General features: G+C 39.9%; 1 long non-coding RNA gene across 3 annotated transcripts; it reads right to left on the bottom strand.

Annotated features, from left to right (window-relative positions):
* Positions 1-611: 611 nt before the first annotated feature.
* Positions 612-8656, bottom strand: LOC131108803 (uncharacterized). Of its 3 annotated transcripts, none has more exons than XR_009120543.1 (4): positions 8510-8656; positions 7697-7856; positions 7553-7607; positions 612-1281 (listed from the first exon to the last, which is right to left on the bottom strand). It is a non-coding gene; the product is annotated as an uncharacterized LOC131108803 (long non-coding RNA). The 3 variants fall into 3 exon arrangements; XR_009120542.1 differs by lacking the exon at positions 8510-8656 and adding an exon at positions 8062-8262; XR_009120541.1 differs by lacking the exon at positions 8510-8656 and having other exon boundaries at positions 7697-8100.
* Positions 8657-9730: the final 1074 nt, after the last annotated feature.

A 9730-nucleotide genomic window follows, 5' to 3' on the forward strand; every position in this document is an offset into this window, starting at 1 on the left:
ATGAAGGCAGAGGTGAGAACAAGGCTGCTGTGCAGGCAGGTGTAATAATACATGAAATAAATGTAATGTATTCAGTCTATAAAATACATTTGAAATGTTCAATGTTTTCATGCCAGCATCTATGTAAACACTGGTGTTCTATGGAAAAACATCAGAACATGGATTTAACTATGCAAAAAGGTAAGAGCCTGCATGTGTGATGATGTTTCACTTGGTAACAAGGTGTGGTTCCATTCCTAGACTGTGATGTGAGTCGAGTTTTAGTGGAAGTCAAACTAACAGTATACCTAAATAAGATGAACCAATATCAGTAGAAATTGCATGTGAATACTGAAGCTGAACTGAAATGTAGAATGAATGTTGAAATATACTAGAAATGTGTTGAAATCTGTTCACCAAATGAGGATCGAACAAGCAACCACCACGTTGGAAGACAACCACTGTGATTTTTATTAAATGTTGTGTGATTTCTTTGAAACAAAACGCAGCACCATTTGATTCCATACCTTTCTAGTTTTGGAATGAGGATGTTGACATAATGAAGTGTAAAAAGTTAGTTAATAATTTTAGTGTGGTTAAGCAGGCGCACACTGCATTATTGTTATTTTATATTTTCTTATTATATATATATATATATATATATATATATATATTTACTAGTGGCTCGAGTCTTTTTTACAAACCAAAATTATATTTTTCATTCATTTATTGATTCACAATCGTAACCCCGGGCAGTAACACAAAACATTTTTTCAGTCTGTACTCTGGCTTACTCCCATATTCGAAAACCATGAATGTTAGGGTTAACTGACGACTCCAAATTGTCCATAGGTACAGTATGAATGCGAGCGTAAATGGTTGTGTTATGTTCAGTGAAAGCAGATACCGGCAAACAGTCTTTCATTAATCATGAAGATATGGCAAAAACCGCAACTGAGGGCAAAGCACACAGCTTGGAAAAAATGGTTACCAAAGGACAAAAATTCTCACCTAAAAAGGAAAATATAAGCTCTACTGAGTACAACAAAAGAGGGGGCAGCGGAAAAAAGCACCAGGAGACAAAACCAATAATGCTGCAAGAAAAAAACAATACAAGAAATACCTTGGTAGCACCAATAGTTCTGAGGAGCAGGATACAAGGCATGTGGCCTGAATATGAGCGAACATGAACTAAAAAAAACAATGAAAAAGAACAAAACACAGGCTTAGGAAAACCAGAGAATTAATTATTTACAGGTGCCTCTCCTGGCTCCGCCTCCTCGTCACCAACCCCAAGCAGTTCTGAAAAAATAGACACAAGGCAGAAATATATCAAATGTCGAGAAAAACAGCAATAATAACTAGATGATGCAATGTCAGCAGACATTGCGTGTGAATTCTGAAAAGTTGATGCAAAACTGAAACATTTTATTCATTTTACAGTACCATTTAAAGTGGTTTGGTACCTCTGGACTTGATTGCAGGAACGCTCTATGACAAACCAAACACTACAAGCTGAGCTATACGTCTGTAATTGAACCAGCAGAATGTGCATAGTAATAGGCTCTGTAATTCTATTAATAATTCCCACAATGCATTGTTGCACTGCTCTGTAAGTACAGTGGTCTGACAGATCATTTTCATGATTTTCCTTTATAAATCAGTGGTTGTTGGGACCAGCAATTTCAGTTAAATATATCATATAGCAGATGAACACAGTGATAGTGAAATTAAGTTGATTAGGTTTACAGACAGTATGCAACAATTATTTAAACAAAAGTAGGCAGGTGCATACATTTGGCCACCCATGTTGTTTTATTGATTTAAATACCTGGCTCAGAGATTTCAGCTATCAGGTTCCACTCTGAGGAATATCGTGAGGAAATGGAGGACCACAGGCACAGTTCTAGTTAAGGCCCGGAGTGGCAGGCCAAGAAATTGGCATTGAAATTTTGTAGATGGAATAACAAAAAAGAACTAAATACATGTACATGTAACATGGAATGACAAAAAAAACTAAATGCCACAAAGCATGATGGGAGATCGCACAAGACTTACTTGGTGTACCCTACTGCTATCCCAATTCTGTCAAGTGAGTAAAAGTTTTATAGCACAGCTGGTAGTGCTTGGATCACACCCAGAGATGGTTGGTTCAATTCAAGTGTTGAGCTCAAACTCCTAATTTACTCATACTTTCATTATACGCATATTTCACAGCATTCCAGTTGAGCTTCAGCTTCCAAACAACTCCTGTGTTCATTCTAAATTGCGATTTTCGCACCTTTTCAAAGTGTTTCATTTTTGCGTCAGCTTTTCAGAATTCACATGCGATGTCGGCTGACATTGCATCATCTAGTTTCCTCACAGGCCTCACAGATAGGAGACCAGAGTTAAATTCCACCCTCGGCCATCTCTGTGTGGAGTTTGCATGTTCTCCCCGTGTGTGCGTGGGTTTTCTCCAGGTTCTCCGGCTTCCTCCCACATTCCAAAAACATGCTAGGTTAATTGCCCACTCCAAATTGTCCATAGGTATGAATGTGAGTGTGAATGGTTGTTTGTCTATATGTGGCCTGTGATTGGCTGGCCACCAGTCCAGGGTGTACCCCGCCTATCGCCCGAAGACAGCTGGGATAGGCTCCAGCACCCCCGCAACCCTCATGAGGATAAGCGGTAGAAAATAAATGAATGAATATAAAACTATACTACAAGTGTGAATAATTTGAAAAGTCTGAATAGGTAGCAAACATGTCCTGAGTGAGCTGAACATTTTGACTTTGGATTTTATTAAAAAGTGGAAAAACAGTGGTGAAACGTCCAATCTCTTGCCATTAGTACAAGCTCTTGGCCAAAAATGAATGCAACTGTGGACAGAAATAAATGTTATATTGTAGGAGCTTGTTGGCTGACAGATAGAAGGTGTTGGCAGAGTAGCCACTACATTATTTTTGCTCCACTGGGCACTCGTTTCTTGCTCTTCGGCCTCGCTTTCCCTGCCTCCATTTTTCAACCTCCTTTGTCTGTGACTTCCTGCTTGGCTTGATGTTTACCTCCCTGAGTCCCAGCAGAAGTGACATGTGTCATAAGGGCTCCGTTTATATTGGCTAAAGAAGCTGACCCCGAAAACCATTCAGCTCACATTACATCCTTGGTGACAGTTCTCTGCTTCAAACTACTCGTGCAGAAAGCAGGGTTATTACCTCTGCCAAGGAGGTTTTCAACTGCCCTTCTTTATGTACATCTTACTGCCTACGTGCTTGCATCCAAATTTTTGATGATTTTGTAGGTTTACCACCTCATTAACATTTTTATGGTAGGTTTATTTTGACAGAGAAACAGAATGCAAAAAACATCTCTGAAAAATAACATTAGATAAAAGTTTCTAAATGAATTAGTGTTTGAGACAAACCATGCTTAATTGGTTCGAGACATGAACGCAACATGTGAATTTGACACACAGAATTACTTATTTACAAATTAAATCTTCACAAATCACAGTTAAAAGCAATGAAAATCTGCTTACTACCTTCTAAATATGTTTTTTTATATTATTAGAGCCCTCTAAACATATCTAACAATGCCCATAAGGTCACTTTTACACTGGTATTATCAAGGGGTGCCACAAGACAGGGAGACCGGGTGTACGAGAATCAGATGAGACAAAATTTTAAATTTTACTTTTAAGAAACGTTCAATGAAAATACATATATACAAAATAAATGACAATATATTGCAATCCACAAATGTAATTTCTGTTACATTACGTTGCATTTCTTTCTAGTGTTCTCACATTATTAACTGAAAACCTGAATGAAAAGTAGGATTGCGGCCCCCTCGTGTGGTCGTGGGGCCATTACCTGCACATTGGTAACCTGTGGTCTATGTCTTATACACTGTGTGTCTAAGATATCTTATTTTCTATTCTAAGGTCTACTATGTTAGGTACTAACAATACTAGTAATAATATTTAAAATGTACTTAAAAATGCATCGTCTACATATATGCAATCACAGCAGTATTTGGTCACCAGGGAAAACTAACAATTATTTTTCATAGACATAAGATCCTTGTGGCTCGCTGACCAGATGTCATTTTACAGTCTCCAAATCAACCTTTTCTAAATTTTTTTCCCTTAGCTATAACCTCTGTGCTCTCAGCTTTTCCACTGACATCTTTTCAACTTGACACCATTGTCATTGAAGGCCGGTCCCTCACCTTTCTCAGAATCATCCTTAGATTGTCTCTCTACATTTATTTATGACATTAAATCTTTAGCAGTCAGCATTCATGTTCACCTGTGCTTGGAAGTGTATTATAGGCACTTAGAAGGGTTTATTTGTTAGGAATGAATAGCAGGCAATCCTTCCACACGTGCCACACCTGAACAATGGCCCTAAGCCACTAGCTCCCATCATACAGATCCAAGGAAAAACAATAATAGCAGCTGTTGCTGAAGGACGATGCTATGTCAGGGACACATTCTAACCAGCACAGTTACCCTTGGTTTAACACAAAATAAGCTCTTTAGACGAAAGGCTACACAAACCAGAAGGCTAAGCTAAGTTTTTCTTCCTATTGCTTGTCAAGCAGCCACTTGGAGACCATTACTAAATGGGTGATGTGTGATGCTGACATTGTGATCTGTGACATGTTAGTCCATAGCTGAGAGCAGTAATGTGGCACAAGAAAGTCATTTTGGAATCCAAATGAGTTGCATAAATCACACAGAAGAAAACGTGGACATCTGCATAGACTTGCACACAAACTAGTGGATGGTGAACATGCTAAATTAATTTTTGGGTCTTTGTGTATTTCTGTAGGAGTGAAACATGGTGTACTTTTTTTAAATTACTGAATTTCAGCACTTTTATCAAGCTAACGATCTACAAGGAATTGTCCTCTCTCTTTTTGCACTCTCAGGAGTCGACAGAACATCATGTGGAGATTCATGATATCGGGAAAAAGTACTCAATCAATGAATCAGTACGACCACGAGTTCAACGCTCCAAGACATTTTGGACAACTTAACACTTCCAAATGATCCAAATGACCTCACACAGGCACAGGGCAAGCACAGCGCAGCACAGAGGTTATGCTTATTCCGCTATTGTTTGTGTTTAAACGTTCTGAATGGATTTGGATAACATTTTCAGGAATTGCCGGATATGCGATATGGTATAACTGATAAAATCCGGATCACTGTCTGGATCCTGGAATATTTCCAAGATTCTTTGACATTGCTGGATAGGACCATTTTTGGCATTTGTGCATATAAATCCACATAAAATGGTCAGAGCAACAACAAAAAAATACAGGACAAGTTAACAGGTTCTAATATCAAAGACTGATCCAAATAATGGAATAATTCCGGATACTCAAATCCATACCAAAAAAAATAAGTAAGCAAATTATAGCAAACAACCATTAACCACAGCAAATGTGGATTCTCAAAGGCCTTGTCGCCTTCAATGCCACACAATTGCCCATTTGGAATTTACAAGGGAGCGTCAAACAAGGGACAGTGAAAGGTGGAACCTTGACAGTCCTGATGGCTTCCAATGTTAGTAGCATGACAAGGAGATCCCACCTGAGATGTTTTCTACACGAGGGAGGGGACGCCGTCACGATCCAGGGTGCTTTTTACTTCAGTGGAACAATGTAATTTCAATTTTTACAGGGGCGTTAAACGGCAGCTGGTAATAACTGGCTTTTTCAACAGGACAATGCTACAGTGCATAATGCCCAACTGATAAAGGACCTCACTCATTTTGGACCCTCCTGCGTGTTCCCCTGATCTAAATCGAATGGGTAACGTTTTGAGGATGGATGGCAAGGGGAGTTTACAAAAATAGCCACCAGTTCCAGACAGTGGATTCTCTTCGTGTAGCAATCTCCATCAGCTGAACCAAAACTCCCACTGAAATTCCTGGAAATACTATTAGCTATTCATCACTGATCATATCTATTTAGCTTTTTTTAGCTGTGGTCTTAAACCTTTGATCAGCTGATGAACAGCTAAATTCAGTTTGTTGTTTGCAATAAATACGAGCTTATTCTTATTGTTTCTTATTTTTGCATTTGGAAGCTCTTTTTAGAACCTCCTTAAGATGCCAACAGTACAGAATGTACATCCTTGCAATTTTCTAACAATTTGATCAGGACTGTATGTCAGATTAGACATGTGTGGGTGAGTAATATCTCAATGAGGGAAGATGATCACAACTGAAGGCGTTCAACTACCTGAGGGCAGATAACAGAAATAACAGCAAGTAATCAGGAGGGCAAGACAGGAAAGCTGATGTTCCACCTCAACTCGAGCATCCTGAGGCTGGACACAAAGTGAAAAGAGGGGGTCCAAAGACCTGTGAGTGTCACAGGCAATATCCAGCAGGAAACAAGATACATCAAGCAGATGCCCCCCAAGGACGACCTGTTAGGTGAATACCCCAGGGAACTGAAGCCTGGTAAAGAGGAAACAATTGTGCTTTATGGAAAGACAAGCCCCTGCATGGCATGTACCGCCGACAAATTGAAAAAGTGGCTGACATTAGAAAAGGCTGGACTGAAAGAACAGCATAAGAACAGGTCCGAATGGACCAGCATAATAGCAGGGTCAGTGTACTGGGATATCTGTACTAAATATGGACCCCTACTTACACTAGCCCTGGTATATGTCGATGTCATTATCACGCTAATCTGGCCATTGTGTGAGCCCCTACTCATAGCTCTTACTGCTAATGTCTTCTGTCTGAGACTTTGTAGCATGTCATTGAAATGTCACCACATTAATAATAAAGTGTTATTGTCCAACTTGATTTCATGCCTGACTTGAATAGTAAACTAGATATGCTAGTGTAGTGTCATTTTTTGGGACAAATTTTATTATATATTTTTGCAAATATCCATGTTGTAACCTTCAGCTGTAACCTCTTCTATTTTTTCTGTCATAAAACTTTGAACTCCAGTAGATCCAAGAATTGGAGAACAATATTATGTAACAAGGTGCTAAAATTTATTAAATTCCTATGTTTAAGGCCTTTACACGTTTGTGAAATAATGATGGCTCAGTCAGTAGCCTACAAAACGTCTACAAAACATCTTGAGAAATAAATAGTCATGTAACATTGCAACAGCACTGGCTGTCAGCAGGCCGCTCTTTGAGCCACTCTGAGTTATGGTTACAACTGCCGAATCTGCATGTTGGTCAACTAATAGTAGGCCTAGTAGTATGAGCCGTAACAGCTCATATGAGCCAATCAGAGCTCAGCGCACGACTGTTGTTGCAGCAGTTACTGCCATATCACATTATATGAGCCAATAAAAGCTCATGGCATGCCGCCAATTCAACCAATCACAATAGCTACTCCTTAAACACCTCTTCTGCTTCATTTGGAACTTTCTTTTTATTAGATTTGCAACTCTTTAAAATATTTTCACTTGCTTGAAATCATCTGAGGGGACTCAGACTCAGACTTAGCCTCTCTGCCATTTGCCTTCATCTGACACTGCACCACTAACTTAAAAGACAACTGTTAGTGATTTGTGATGGCCGTCCTACCTTGTGATGACACCTTACCATTATCTAGAATGCTTCCCCAGCTCAGTCCTTCACACACTGGATGCACCTGAGGCTTAGGTGACAGGATAGAAGAGGCATTGAGAGTCCAAACAACAATTTTCCAAAGCCACACAACAAATAAATGACACAGTAGTCTCTCACCTTCACCATGCCTCCTCATCCTCATTTGTGATCTATGCGGAAGCAGCTGGTGGTCTTGGTCTCACTGTGACATTAGGATGGACTTCCACAGGGTGGTGGGGAGACTTCAATGTTGGCCGCAAATACAGCGTGAAAGTCACACGGCCTTAGCAGCCAGGCGCTAAATACACACAGCTTGTTAGTCACACTCCCTAATTAAGATTGTCAAGGAAAGCCCATTGTAGGAACAAGAAAACCTTTCTCTAATTCTATCAGAATGATCAACATTTTACAGACTTGTATGTTGATCTAGTTTAGTTTACTTAACAATTGCAAGCGTGGTGTGACGCTGACTGCTGACTCCTGTCAAGACAATCATTTCTCACCAGAGTGACAGTGATCCTTTAGAATGACCATTATGCACGCGTCTCTGCTGAGGCGGCTGATTAAAGATGGCGGGGCGTGTAATTAGCTGTGATTTCATTCATTAAAGGACGTGCGGCCGACAAATTGGGCCTTGTCCTCTACCAGGAGTACGGGTCGTGGGCACAATGCGGTGGAATGAAGTCATCAGCGTTGTTAGAAAGTCCACAACACTGTTAAGTGTTCTTGGGGAGATTTAGCATGAAGAACACATGCCAACGCACTATTTCCATCTAAGACTCACTTAAAGCACACGCATTGGGGGAAATACGTATTTGATTTGATGAGCTGCTATTGACGGGCTGTCAATGTGAAGACCGTGGCTGAAGTCCAGTGTTATGCTAGCATTAGCGATTTAGTATCGAACTACCACATTGATGCACATTAGCACTCAAAGTCATCAAATCTTACCTTTATGCATTCCCACATAGTATCAGCATTTGGGAACAAATATGAGGTGAAAGAAAAAAGGGAAATACATCCAAATACATCCATACATCCCGGAGAAGGGTAGATGGTGCATTCAATGACCGTTACAAACTAGGACAAATCACAGCTCGCATTAAACATTCAAAAGCTGTGAGATGTCTAATTAGTAGTGCATTTTATATTTCATACAGAGTAATACAATCTGTTTTGTGATTAGACTGCGATAAATCCTTCTTAAGTAGTTGTTTCCTCGCCATTTCTTGTCCATGTAATACAACCACATCTGCATCTTTGCAGCAGCTATAGCTACCGTCAGCTCTCAACTGTCAACGGCCAGCATTTACTGCTATGACACGGCAACATGTGGTAGCAGGTGAGTGAAGTGTCAGCAGGGGAAGCTCTCTCCCCCGCTGCAGAGTTTGCGTGTCATGGCCGGCCTGCCCACGTACTGACTCCTCTGAAGCAGAATAAGTGCATCATATGGACAACGACATACTTGCTTTGTTGCCACTTAAAATCCTATTTTTAGATCATGTGGTGTGACAGGATGAATTTGCATAATACCATCACATAAAGGCAACTTATTGTTTAGTTTTACAGCATTAGTCTAATAGAAGCCCCTTTCCTGTGTTCCTTGGAGGAAGTGAGTGAAGTTGTCTTGAATTGCATCCCTTTATCTCACTGGTGACTGTCCACAGTCTACTCTCAATTTTAGGCTGTAAAGCATAAATAACACAACAGAATATTATATACAGTATTAGTAGTAATAGTCATATTTTAGGCCACTGAATTTTACTGTACTTGCCAGTGAAAATCATGTGGCGGATGACCACAGGATGCAGGATAGTGTCACTTCTACTTTCCTTCAGCATATCCAGAAGTTCAACCTTTTGTGATGGTTAGCTTTCTCCTCCTCCTAGAACATTTCAACATTGTGGGTTTTTGTCGGCGAAATTTGAAAATAAAGAGTACAAACACCACTGTAAGCTGACAAGCTAGTAAGCTAACAAAGCGGCAAGAAGGAGATTGACTGACAATGGTGTACAGCCAATCAGGAGCCGAAGACAATGGGCAGTGCAGACAGACGAGCGATTGAAAAGTGAAACACTCAACTTCCCACTATGCAATTATTTTTAGAGGGACTGTATGTAAAAAAAAACATGAAACAGCGAATAGAGCGAGTGACACTGTATTTACTTTACA

This window comes from Doryrhamphus excisus, chromosome 21 (genome assembly GCF_030265055.1).
Source record: "Doryrhamphus excisus isolate RoL2022-K1 chromosome 21, RoL_Dexc_1.0, whole genome shotgun sequence".
Classification (NCBI taxonomy): Eukaryota; Metazoa; Chordata; class Actinopteri; order Syngnathiformes; family Syngnathidae; genus Doryrhamphus; species Doryrhamphus excisus.